The 13,855-nt window shown below is 40.9% G+C and overlaps 1 long non-coding RNA gene across 1 annotated transcript; it reads left to right on the top strand.

Annotated features, from left to right (window-relative positions):
• The first annotated feature begins 2,764 nt into the window (after positions 1-2,764).
• On the top strand, positions 2,765-11,082 carry LOC108639083. Its single transcript, XR_001920244.2, has 3 exons — positions 2,765-4,894; positions 7,688-7,809; positions 10,972-11,082. It is a non-coding gene; the product is annotated as an uncharacterized LOC108639083 (long non-coding RNA).
• Positions 11,083-13,855: the final 2,773 nt, after the last annotated feature.

Here is a 13,855-nt window from a genome sequence, read left to right on the forward strand (position 1 = left end):
AAGTGCTCGTAGCTAATGAATTTGCATTCATAAATGTAAGCATTTATAGCAGGATCGTGATTAAAGCATTAAAATCGACTCGTCTGCCAGACTGTAGGTCATAGAGCTTGAATTTCATGTTTTGAAAATTTCATACTTGGAGCGAACTGCTTGCCAGAAAATTACAGGCCAAGACTTTCTCCCAAGAATTACTTTCTGGTGAAGCTCAAATAATGAATATATGTTTATGTCTGTGGAACGGGAGGAAGATAATTTCACTACTGGTGTCTTTCACTGAATATTATTTTGGCAAATGGCCATAGAGAAAGCTTTCTTGAATTTCATCTTGTTTCTCTTTGACTTCTTCCCCGTAAGGTACTGATCTGGCTGGATCTGCAGCTGTGGGCAGAGTTCATTGGTTCTCAACAAATGTTTGCGTGTTCTTGGCAGCGTTTGCTGCATTGGAATCATCTGTTCAAAATGCCAGGAAGAGCTGCAAGGAGCACCAGAGCAAATGTACTTCTAGTCTGTGCTTAAGGTATAAGCAAGACCTTAGTCCTGCTCTTTCCTTGTTGAGACAATTGTTTGCATTGCTTGTTTCCATGTTCTTTTCATTTAATATATAGATTGGGAGGTGAATCTTGTGTCTTCTCTATCAAGGTTGCTTTGCACATGGAACACCTCTCTAATCCAGCTTATGCCATTCAAAGAATCACAGAATATGCCAAATTGGAAGGGGCCCACAAGGATCATAGAGTCCAGCTCCTAGCTGGAATCATTTAGGTTGGGAAAGAGCTCCAAGATCATCGAGTCCAACCTTTGACCCATTGCCACCTTGTCCGCAAAGTGGCGTTTCCAGTCATTCCTTGAACACCTTCAGGGGTGGTAACTCCACCACCTTCTTGGGCAGCCCCTCCCAATGCTTAATGACTCTTTCCATGAAGAAATCAGATCCTCAATGTTCTAATTCCTTCCCAGCCCAGACTGGGTAAGACAGGGGGATTTGGCAAAGCTTTTGAAGCTGTAGTTCCTGGATTGCAGTGAAGCATTTAGTCCTGAGGAAGAGCAAAGGAGGGGATAGTGAGTTGTCCTGTGAGGACAGGGCCAAGGAGGGGGAGCTTGGAAGACCTTAGGCTGGTCCTGCTGCCAAAAGCAATGTATTGTCAAACTATGGCCTAATTTTCTTACTGAGAGTGTGTTTAAAGAGGGATTGGCATCAGGAACAGACCATTAAGCAATTGAAACTCTAATAGAAAAACATAACCTTATCACAGACTTTTTTAAAAAAACCCTCGGAAAATAGCTCAAATATAAGGTTAATTGGAGCCAGAAATGTCAAACTAATGTAGCAATTTACCCTGGGAGACTGCCCTGGCCTTTGAGTATAGCAATAGTACAGACTACTGAGTAGAATAGTGAAGAAATATAATAGGATTTTATGTAGTCCCCTGTCATATTAAACGTTCTTTGCAATTAATTTCTTGTTGCAATGTTATTTTCACTGACCTATTTTTTTTGACCTCCTACAATCTTTAAGCTACCAAAGTAGGGCATACGGGAATTCACATTTCCTAAAAAAAAAAAAAAAAAAATTAAAAAAAATCTTAAACCACTATCAGGATACACACTGCATTGTGGACTAATATTAACTCAGAGTAGGATAAAAATGCCATTGACTTATTCTAGAATAGCCTTTAGTCTGGGAGCTGTGCTGATCCATTCAGGAAAACGCTGCTTTTGAACAGCTCGTTCAGAAACAAGTGGGAGTTTTCTTGGACTGTGAGTTGGAGGATGTCTGCCCAGTGAATGAAACATGATAGGTGGTCCCTCTTTTCCTCCTTCTGCTTCCTGGCTCTGTTCCTTCTACTGTTAACTGGATGTCAGACTGAGATAGCTGGGTATTGTGGTCTGGTCTGATTAATCCAAAGCTGCTAGACTCAAAATGATAAAGTCTCAAAGTTGTGGAATAACCAGGAAAACCGGGTAGATTCCCACTGTTCTGATTCTGAGTGAATCCCTTTCCACCCAGTTTGGATACATAATCTGTTTTCATTTTTGTAATCAAACATCACTAAAGCTATTTGCTCTCTCTATTTTTATACAGCTTCCACAGTTTACTACAGAAATGGCTGTATTTCTCTGGAGGTCTGATGTTTCCTGACAGCATCCCTTTGTCTGAAGGAGTGAGTGGGTAGGATAGTTAAATCCCAAAATAGATCACTCCAGGGGAGCACGAAACCTCCATCACAGAGACAGACAGATGTCTGCTAGAAACAACCAGGTGATTTGGGAGGGAAAGGGAGTGACATGGTCTCGGGCAGTCCCTTTCACTCCTGTTTTTTATTGTCCTAAAAGATGGAAAGTTTTACCCCAGGAGAGTGTACCTGGTGTCCAGGTTTGCAGTCAAGGTGACCAGCTCAAAGGAGAGAGAACAATACAGGCAGGAAAACTTTCTGATCTTGAATAAGAACTCTTAACATAAGCCCAAGTGTTTTCCAAGCAAGTGTCCTTAATATTTTTCCCTGTGGTAGTAAGGATTTTTTATTTTTAAAGTGGAGCTGGAACCAAATATCATTGAATCAAAGAAGCCAACATTAATCAAAGCACATCAAAGATGTTCCTCATCAGTTGCCTGGAGCAACAGAATCTACAGTGCATCATCTTTCTTATGCTAAGCTGGAGGAATTCAGAGAAGAGATTTCTGTCTGTTTGCTCTCAAATGAACACAGAAATAGTATTTTCAAAGTTTCTTTAATAGTTCAGTGATTTGGTCCCTTCAGCCATCATAATTTCCGAGTCCACACTTAGACTTCCCAGGAATGTTTTTAGTAAGAAAATCAATCAAACGAGCCTTTAAAACTAAATAGGTGGTGAGTTGCCTCTCCAGACAAAGTCACAGGAAGCGCTTCCCTCTCTTACATTGTCTCTTCTGTTCCTTCTCTCTCTCCAGGTCATGATAATGGTACCCTGTGGGCCTTTGTTGCCTCACTACGGATGCATTTTACTCTTATTTCACAGTACCTACAAGGAGCAAGCAACTCTGCTGGATAAACACACATGGTTTCCTGTTCAAGTAACAAATTTTGTCCTTAGTTTAATATTTTCTGGTGTTCCCTGATACAGAAATTAGAGCTGCTTATATTTGCTGTCTGCTTCCAGAAGATCCAGTTGCTACCTAAAAAACTCGTGGACACTGAGTACAACCAAGGCATAAACAGGCCTGAATTTCAGCTCTTTGCTGGATTGATTCTTACGCCTGAGCACTTGATAAAACACTCAGTAGCAAAACCTCTTTGTCCAGCCTGAGGACAGCACTGGTAGACACCCAGCCCTTTCATGTGGGCAGAAATGAAATGCAGCAACATGTGCGTGTGTGACCAACCTGCAGAATCACCGAGGTTGGAGCTGTGTTTTTATGGTTTTCTTTGTCTTTACTAACGAGTCCCAGGGCATTTTGCAGAATGCACATTGTAGCCACGGGCTGAGCCCTGTGCCCAGCTCGGGGCCGGGACGTGTTGGCATTTCAGCGCCAGCGACACTTCGCTCTGGTTGTTACAAGAGGAAGTGAAGAACAGAAGTTCCCCGTCTGAAACCGTGGGGGGAAGTTTAGTGTGGTAGAATGTAATTATCCAAACTGGAACATGGCCAGGATCCTGGAGTTAATAACACCCTCTGCTCTTGCAAAAAGTGTCATAGGATCTTTAATGACTGTTAGTGGTCAGCGGGCTTCACGTCACATCTCCAGGACTGATATTGAACAGATCAGGAGTGTGGGTATTCCTGTCTGTGTGTAACACAAATATCTGCATGGCCTGTGGCTGCAGCCTTCAGGCTGAGGAGAGAATTGAGCTGAACAGCCAGGGAGGAGACATTAATCTTAATGAAAATGATCCCATTGAAGGCAGATGACGTGCAGTTGGTGAAGAACAGCTGAGATGTTCACTGAAGTGCCCATAAGGTAGTATTTGGGGTCCACCAAATCACCAAATCCTCAGTGACCATCAACATTGTGTAGTTCGGAGGAATGGAACAAAAAAAGGTTTACAGCATCCTCTGTGTAATAGGATCAATAGGATGTGGAAATCTGTAGTATGAATTTACCCTGATTTCTGTAGTACTGGGAACTATGTGCAAATGAGTTGGGAAGTGGGTGTAAGTGGTAAGATTGCGTTGTGCTAATTAGCCTGGCATTGATGAACTGTACAAAGCCTGGGAACTTCCACAGCAGGAAAGAGAGCACATCACAGAGAATCCCTTTCGTCACAACTGACTTGTGCCACGGGACTTCAATTAAAAACCAGACCAGGCCACTTTTAATCGCTTTAATGAGAAATTACTTTTTTAAAAAAGATAATCTTTGTTAAACTGTCTGTCTTCTTCTAGCAGTGCAGCCCATCATGATGGGAGATGAGGTGCTAATTATCTGTCTTGGCTGCTTTTTCTGATCACAAGGTTTGTTATTCTATCCTGCACCTGGCACTACAGGCTCTGGTGTTTGGAATCAGTGGGCATTACTACAGTGCCAGCTGTAATAAAGAGTAGAAGGCCAACGATCCTGTATGTTGTTAAAATGAAGAAAGACTTGCACAGTTCTCCCCCTTTGTACATCCCAGTACATTGGTACTTACACCATAACAGTATTATCTCAGGGAATATAAGTCTGCTACAGGATATTGCCACTTTAACCACCTGAACTGCCTTTTAGTTCCAGTTTCAACTCAGTGTCAAAAATATTACCCTGTTTAAGATTAATTTGTGACAAAATGTCATATTAATACAGCTATATTTCCCAGGGGATAAATATGGCCTTTTGAAGAGCAGCCATGGCTGAGTGCTATATAGGACTATAGAGAATTATCAACAGGCTTTTGCCTTAGCAAATGTCATGCTACCAGAAGAATGGAGCAGTTTGCAGGTAAGTACAGTGTACGAATTGTTTTATTGTAAGAGGGAGGTTATGATATTTTCTTCCTATTAATCCATATCTCATCCCTAATTATATTAGCACCTCTCGGTGAGACCTGATTAAGAACCTGAGGAGGAAACTGTCAGTTGCCTATAAATCCATCAGTATTGTATCATGTTTATTTTTGGCATCTTAGCTATTTTGGGAGGTTGATGTTTACCTCGAGGGTTGTGTATCATTGGTAGAATTACTTCTGATTTACACCAACAATGTAAATCAACTGCGTGCAATCACAGTTGAGCTCCCGGTGATGCTGAAGAGTTTACTTGTAAGGGGCTAAATCCAGCACCAGTTGTAAGCAACTGTAATTCCAGTGAAACCAATAACAGCTGCACCTGCATGTGCTAAGCCTGACTTTGAAACAGTTTATCAGGTATCTTCTTTGTAGTGAAGTAGAATAAACTTTGTATTTCATTGCACCTTGGGTACCCCTAGTACGCCTTGGATATGTCTGAGCTATTGAAACCAAACTTCTTAACAGCTCTCAGATGTAAAGAAAAAGGAGATGAAAAAAAGTCCTAAAACTAATCTCTTGCCTCACAGCATTCCACCAAGATGACTCAGAAAATGACAAGGGAACCAGACTGCAAATTAGGCTCTAGTGCTTGTTGAAGACATTTGCCACCGGTTAAAATGAGTTATTGAAACAGTAAAGCTGAGGACTTCAGAGAAACTTTGATTGACAACAATAATTACAGCTATTCTTGCTCCTATAAGAAATACGGTGCAGGCTAGGCATAATAAATGTATGAAAATGATATTCAAAATCTGAGCAGAAGTAGATGCAGGTCCAAACAGTTTAAGTGTCTTCTATACAAATTTCTGTGCATTTTTATGTGTTTAAAGTAACAGTAGTTACAAGGCAGGTGTGTAGATTTGCTTTACATGGCTAGCCAGCTAAAGAAGCCTCTGTGAATAAAGGCTGCCTCGCACCCCGGTTGGGCTGTGTGGCAGAAGGCTCAGGCTGGGGGTTCTGCAGAGAAAATGCAGTTCATGGGGCACTGCCACCTGACCTTCATGTGCTGTCTCTGGAGGAGATGCTTGATGATTGTTTGAGACAAATCCAGATGTTGCCAGATTGGTCAAATGATTTCTTTTGTACCTGAGGACAACCCTGTGCTCAGCCTGAGCTTCCACAGTGTTCCTCATAGGCAGGGAGGAGACAGAGTTGATCTGTGTGGTCTTCTGTATCTTCACTCAGCTTGGTGCCTCAGGTGGGGAACTGCTGCAAAGACCTGAAACCAAGAGCTCTTCTTTTTGGCTGACCAGGCTTACTCACATCTGACAGGTACATGCTACCAAGATCGGGCTTTTTTGCTGCCAAGAACAGGGGTGGGCACAAAAGGGTCAGGAGTACTTGAGTCTTAGATGTTCTTGTGTGTCTGTATCAACTAATGCCATGATGGACTAACATGTGAGAATGTAAAACAATGTTTTGTAGCCAGAAACCTTTGGTTTTGTCTCCCCAGCTTGATACCTGCCTTGCATTTCCTTCTCCTGCTGCTGCAATTATGGCTGTTACCAAAAGCCCCTGTACCCCTCCCACCCCTCTCACACAGGGAAGGCAGGCTTGTAGCTCTGCTATGCTAGCAGGTAGTTCCAGTTGCTTCACTAGATGTTTCTGTTGAGAGAAAATCACTTTTTCCCTCTTCCCTGTCCTGGTCTGAGAGCTGGGTTCATTTTATGACACCAGGCAAAGGGTGGAAGGAGACAGCACTGTAGCTGACCCTTCTGACAAGGCCACAGCAGTGCCAAGAAAGTGACTGGAGACCAAGGCTTGGCTTTATTGAGCCCATTAGATCTCATTGCTGGGAGTTCTTTAGCAGGGTTAACATTCACAGGGAGAGGGAAAACAAAGAGTTGGTCAATCCACAAGTGCCAAGAAAGAGTTAAATTAATGGAGGAAAAAGAGAAAAAAACCCACTCTTAATGCTGGAGAAGGACTCTGCTGGCTTACTTATCGGGTTCATGCTGAGCCCAGTCATAATTGGAATGTACCCTTTGTAAAGTTTATTGGGTCCTGGGGCAGCTTGTTACTGAACCGGTCAATTAATCTATTTTTTTTTTTAATGAGTTAGGGGATTTCCTTTTGTGGAAAATCACCAGGAAACCTGACCAAATGCCCACACCTTGGGGAAAGTGTGGCCTTAACATATAGAAAACCCTTCCTCCACAATTAGGAGAGGAAATAGACACCTCCCCTTATGGGCAGCATATTTGACCAATCCAGGGACAAAATAAATGGCATTTCACCACTGACTTGCAGGTTGTCGAAGGAGGATCACCATGAAACAAGATTACTTGAATGCAGCTTGGTGTTGAAGGAAATAAAACTGTTGAGTCTCCCTGCTGAGAGACAAATGATTTCCATTTAAAAACCTGTTTGTTCCATGCTGTAACTCCCAATGTAGCAATAATTAATGATATCAGAAGGTTACGAAAGACATTCTGTTGTGCTTGCTCTGTTCTAGGCATGAAATTGGATTAACATGAAGATAAACTTAGACTTTAAATCTGTTGAGGAAATCAGTAATCATGTCAAAATTCACAAATAGTAATCTGTTTAACTGTGGCAGGATACTGTTCATCTATCATCAAAACATCCTGCCTTGTCAGAATTCCATTGAAAGGTTAGTTTCTTAAAATACTTGGATTTTCCAATGATAGAATTTTGTGAATATGCAGCTTATTGAGTAAACACAAACAATCTTACCTCTGGAAACATGGTTATTTCTGTTTCAGTGGCATCCAGCCAGTACCCTCTCATGAGGAAGAATCAATTTGCAAGGTATTGAGTAAGTCCTTGGGCTATGCTGTGGAGAGGTGACCACCCATGAAAGCCACTGACATGAAAAAAATGCAAGGTATGGCAGTGCATACTCATTAATAGTGCACCTTTGCTGCAAATGAGCACGTGGAAACACTATTGGCTTTGGGGACAAGCAACAGGACAGTTACAAGGGCTCTGAAATTAATTTAGGTAGAAATTCACTGGGAAGGGGAAGGGAGTCCATCTCTTGTCTTCTCAGATATTTCTTGACTCCAGTGCTGGCCCTGGTTCTGCTGTAGCTAGTTTTAATCTGACTGCTGTAAAACACACAGAGTTGTGTGTGAATATGTGTGCAGTGATTCAGCCTGCAGTGAAACCTGCTCAGGTGTAGCTTTGTTGCTACTGATCCTCCTGGGGTGGAAGTTGGGCTTGGTACAACTACTAAAATCGCAGTCGCACCTTCCCATTGCAATTTAGAGTTACCCTGAGGGAACACAGTTAGCTTTGAGTGCCCATTTAATTAAGTGGCCTGGTAGTGCAATTGTATTATAAATAGGAAAAGTAACCTTCAGTGCTAGATTCCCTTCTCAGTGGAAATGGAGGTGGTGAGCACATGTATAAATTTATTAGGAACGGTCCTCAATAACACTGACCATGAAATGTGCATCTAAAACCACCTGAAGCTTAGAAATCTGTCTAGTGCAAGACAATTACAGTAGTTTCATTCTTTCTCCATTTATTTAAAAATGCAGGAAAAAAAAGGTTTCAGATCAGAAAGGTGTTTAGGAGGATGAGAAAGCTGTTTTTATAGTCAGGTGTTGATGGGGCATCACAGAGATGGTATCATCTAAAAGGCTGGCAAGTCTCTTAGTAAAATGCTACTTTCCTTTTGTGCACGAAAAAGGTCTGTTTGTAGCATCAAGTGAGTAGCAGGTGAGAAAGGTGAGTTTTGCAGCTGCTGATTGTTAGGAAAACCTAAGCTGAAGGCTGACAGGTAACTCTAGTATTTTGCTGAGCAAGTCTTAGAGCAGAAAAATGGATTTTTTTGCCCTTAGGTAGAAAAAATATAATAAGGAAATATTTTTACAAGTAATAAGCATTTTAATGTGTTTGCATAAAGTAAAACAAACAACAAAAAAAGCTTTTTATATATACACCAGCCATGTCTAGCCTCTTCACCTGTTCTTCACTGAAGAAGTGAAGTCTGTGGTGGAAAGGAGTATACAACCTCCATAGATATTTCCTGTGCCACGGGGGTAAGGTGGGTGTTTCTGCACAGAAACTGGAAGGATAAGGACAGGCTTAACCTGTGCTGACAATTGCAAGACGCTTCTTGCTGTTGTTGACTTTAGTGAGAGCTACAAAATGTTTGTGTGTGGGAATTTTTAAAGTTTCTAATGTTTTTAAAATATCCAGGCGAGTTTATATGAAATACTATGATGACCAAGTTGATCTTAAAGGTACTGCTTCATTATTCTTCATTTTACTATATACTACTTCTCTTTACCAGTTTCTTTTCAATTTTTTCCTATGCCCCTCTTTTCTTTTTCATAGGCTGCTTGCATGGGCTCAGCCATAAAATCATCTCTCTCTAAAAGAATCATCCTTCTATTTATTGTGTCTGTTTTTTATGACGACTTTTACTTTGAATTTACTTTATTTAACAATGCTCTATTTCTTTCCTTTCAGTACATTGTAACTGCTCCTTCCTGTGTCATTTGGAACTGGCCAAAGTTGGCAGATCTCAAATTTCTTTTGCCTCTTTGAAACGTGCAGATTCTTTCTCCTTCAGTGATAATGGGCATTGTGTTTCCTTAGAAATATTTTTGGGGCCTATTATTCCTCAGCCACTTCAGTTGGCAAACTGAAGGCTTGGAAACAAATTAGCTTGGATGGCAGCCCAAGCTGTCAAAATGAGCCTTCCATTCATTACTGAATCATCCACCTCCTGCATTTAGATCTTCAGCCCCACTTTTCCAGTAAGCTTCTCAGTTGAGTTCTTGGAATTCTTTTTTCTGTCACTTTTGAACTAACTACTCCAGTCTACTTCATTTACGACCACACAGCAAAGCTACTTCCCCATTATCTGAGAGGAGTGAACTAATACACCAGTAGAGAGGGCACAGCTGGTCATTGGTTTTGGTAGAAGACATTACAATTATATTTTTCTCACATATTATTTCTCTATGAGTTACCTGAGGCCAAGGCCTTGATCATTTTGTCAGGCAAGAAATTCCAGGTGGGAAAACTGATTCCTACACAAGTGTCATTAAAATCATATTATTAGTCCTGCTCTGAAATGATTTGGGGATGAGGTAGGAAGGTCTTGAATGTTTATGTCACTTAAATATTCTTCCCCACTTCTTTCTGGGGTTTGGGTTGGGGTTTTTTGTGTGGCTTTTTTTCTACCCTTTTTTTTCTCCTTCTCCCCTGTCTTTGCCAACAAACATTTTCTCAGAGGAATAAATCTCTCAGAAATATCGTGTAGCACCTTTTCCCCTCTTCTCCCTTGGTGTCAATATGTACTTTGTAAAGGGAATTTTCAGAACAAAATGTTTTAGTCTCAGATATGAATTTCCCCCCCACCACCATTTTAGTCAACTTTTTTGTGTTTCTATTTCAGGCAGTACTTTTTAAAATAGAAAAATTATTCTGATTGTTAGTCTGATTGTTAGTGAAAGATAATTAAAGCAAGTTAACAAGTTTGAAGGTTCCAGTACAACCTGAAAATAAGCTGGACTGTGTTGGGGAATTTGTGGAGGAGAGTAGTATACAGGGAGAGGCATATCCTTGACACTCTTTCTATGGGGTAGACAAGGAGAGCTGGTGTAGAACTTGCTCCATGTTATCCCATCAGGAAAGACAAGAAGCCTTCAGATTTCTACTGAAAATTTCTCACAATAGCCTATGAAATTACCCTTGATTATATGGTGCAATTCTATCTGAATGAAATCCAACAGAAGGAAGGGAAAAGAAGCAAGTTTCTTGGCTGAAACCCACATTTTCAACATGTAGTGTTAATATTAAAGAATATGGAGAAATTACCCCTGGCAGTGCAGCTGTTGGGATGGGATGTACAGGAAGGAACAAGTGTTAAACCTTGTAAAGTTTTAAAAGATAAAGTTAGGAAAAATGCATATATTTATGACAGAAAATGACCTTTAGCCCTTCATTACTGGGTGTGAGGCTGGTACAGAAAAGGTCTTAGATTTTCTTCATGGGAAGGGTCTCAGCTTTATTTCTTATTTATCTCTAGAATCATATAGACCAGCATGAATTGGGACTTGGACAACAAGAGCCTTGGACCACAAGGACTTCAGATACCCACAGAAACAAGGACTCAGATACCTGGAGAGAGCTGGGGAGGATTTCTAGGCTGTGTAAGTCTCAAGAAGGTACCTGTTCTCTTGGCCACTACTACCTTGTTTTGCTCTCAGGCAACATTTTGCTGCTTGGAGCTGCACTCTATATTCAGGTATTGCTGATCTTCCTAAGCCCAGGTTGGACCAGTAACCCCAGCAATTCTACTTTTGCTGTGCTTGTCAGCAGGGAAGTGAAGAATAAGCTGAAAAAAGTGCTTTTTAGATTCAAGTTCAGTTGTAAATAACTACTGCTGTACACAAAAAATCAGCATAATGATGGCATGGGATGAACTGAATATTGCACAAAGTGTAATAAACCTTGATTTTTTTCAATTAGCAGGACTCTTGAGAGATAGTAAAAGCAGATCATGAAGAAACAGGACACCCACATGCCTCTCTGTCACTGTCAATAGCAGTAGAGTTATCCATAGATGTGGCCTGAAACAGGTTCAGTGTCAAGGCAGCAAGAGCTTGAGGTTTCTGTGATTCTGCCATCAGGTGACAACAAATGCATTAAACATCAAATTGACAGGGAGAAGACAAGCACAGTGGGGCAAAGAGAGGTTTTCTGTGATGTACCATGTAAAACTGAGGTAATTTTCTAAGCCATTTTTACTATTCCCACATAAAGATGGATACTTGCACAACAATGAGTTAGCAAAGAAAATTTGATTACTGTTGCACTTCTTGTGATGAAAGTTCATCTCCTTTTTCCTTAACCAACTTCTCTGGAATTCTGACACAATTATAATTCTGTTACAAAAATAAAAAAAAAAAAGAAGTTACTGGAAAATTTTATAGGATTGTTCTTCTAAGTGAGGTAAGTCTATTTCCCTTTTTTGTCATGCAAGAATGTTGCCTCCCCAAATTAAATAGGCATTTAGCATAAATACACTGTGGTGATTATTGCAATTCAGGGACTAACGATTTCCTTTTTCTCCAGCTTTCCTGCTATGCAGTTGGTTGTGTTTCCACACTTATGGTGGTGAATTAACTCCCTGTGGATAATAGAGCTTCACTTGCAGCAGATGTCAAGACTCTTAATCAGAATTTAAGTAGCTTCAATTACATTTACTTAATTCACTTTGGAAGTGAAGTAAGTTAAATTGAATTAGGCCTGCTTTAATTCTGAATGAGTCCACATAGATATTCAATGCATTTTAGCTAATCTGTTCTAAAAAATAATTCAGAATCTGTTTGCAAGTGCTCTCCAAAGTACAGATACAGAGTCTGGGGGTGCTGGAGATAAGGGGTAGGGGGTACAGATAATGCTGGGTATGAAAGAGGTGGCTGAGAACATTTAGATGCAATGATGAGTGTAATTCTGTAGCAAACATGAACTGTATTTGGCCACAGTGCACAAAATCTGGATCTTTTTGTGCCACCTTAGAATGAAATGAATTCAAATTGCAGCTGCCTCAAGCCTGGGTTTGAAAGCAGTGGGCTCTATGGGATGCAACTGTGATTAAAATCACTGAAATTGTAACACATAGACAGGCAGGATGGTATGTGAAACCAAAAATTTATCTCTTCCTTTATCTGTTATCAACAGTGGTCAACTCAGAGCTTCTGAGAAGGATAAAACTATGTACTAATCCATGGTACATTCCTCTGGCAGAAGTTAGCAGGGGCTCAGGATTTCCTGAGGCAGAAATGGAACTTTGGAGCAATTATTAATTGCTCATAATGGATTTTTCCCTATGAATTGCACTTTAGCACTTTACTAAACCAGAAATGTTTACTCTTATCTGTATGATTTCTGTCATTTGTATTCCCTACCCATCCTTTGTATGCAGAATGCAGTTCTGGGATTAATCCTACAGGTATGTGGCCAGTGTGACTATTTCCTGTAAGTTAACAAAATAGAAAATGGCCTTATGCAGGTTGCAAAGTTCTGATCCACCCATGTCTTGAAGGAGCACAAAGTGCTGGTCATCCTCTCCCAAAAAGGACATGATGGAAAAAGAGAAGATACAGAGGAGGGCAACGAGGATGTGCAGAGTTCTAAAATTACTTTCTGAGAGGATTAAATAAAACAGGCCAGTTCAGTTTGGAAGAGAGACAAGTAATACAGGTGTGTGTAAAGTCATAAATGGCATGGGAAAAATGAACTGGAAATGACTATTCCCTGTTACAATGTAGGAGTAAAGGGGCAGTGAAGGGAATTTTAAGGCAGCTACTTGAGACCAGAACAAATAGAAGTGCTTTTTCACACAGGGCATAATTCAGTTGTGGAACTTATTGCTGACAGATATGGATTCAAGAAGCAATTAGACAAATTCATGGAAAATAGGTCCAGCAGGGGCTGTTAAACACACTGATGCAGATGCAACCTCTGGCTCAGGAAATCCCCTCATGGCAGATTGCCAGGAGCTGGAAGGTGGAAGAAGCAGCACTCCAGGCCTGATGTGCTTCTCTGTTCTTTCTCTGAGTGACCACTTTGGGTTGCTGCTTAGTGTGGGTTTCAGGCCTCAAGGGAAGATTGTGCTCCTTAGGCTTTTCCTTATCCTTTCTTGGGCATTGCTTGTACTCCATGTATTACATCATTTAATTCCCTTTCTTTACAGGGCTGTGTTATGTTTTGGGGATTTGATGTTTGACAATGGTGGAATTGTACAGTGTGAAACATGAAGTATCAGCCTGCTTTCATGACAGTACAGTGATGCATAAGCCACCATAATTAACCCTGTGGCAAAACACGTGGGTTCCACATCCCCATCCCTGCCCACATGGATGCAATGGGAAAGATTAGCATTTCAGTGCTTACAGGAAGCTCTG

Source organism: Manacus vitellinus, unplaced genomic scaffold, assembly GCF_001715985.3.
Source record: "Manacus vitellinus isolate BGI_N305 unplaced genomic scaffold, ASM171598v3 scaffold_16_pilon, whole genome shotgun sequence".
Taxonomy (NCBI): Eukaryota; Metazoa; Chordata; class Aves; order Passeriformes; family Pipridae; genus Manacus; species Manacus vitellinus.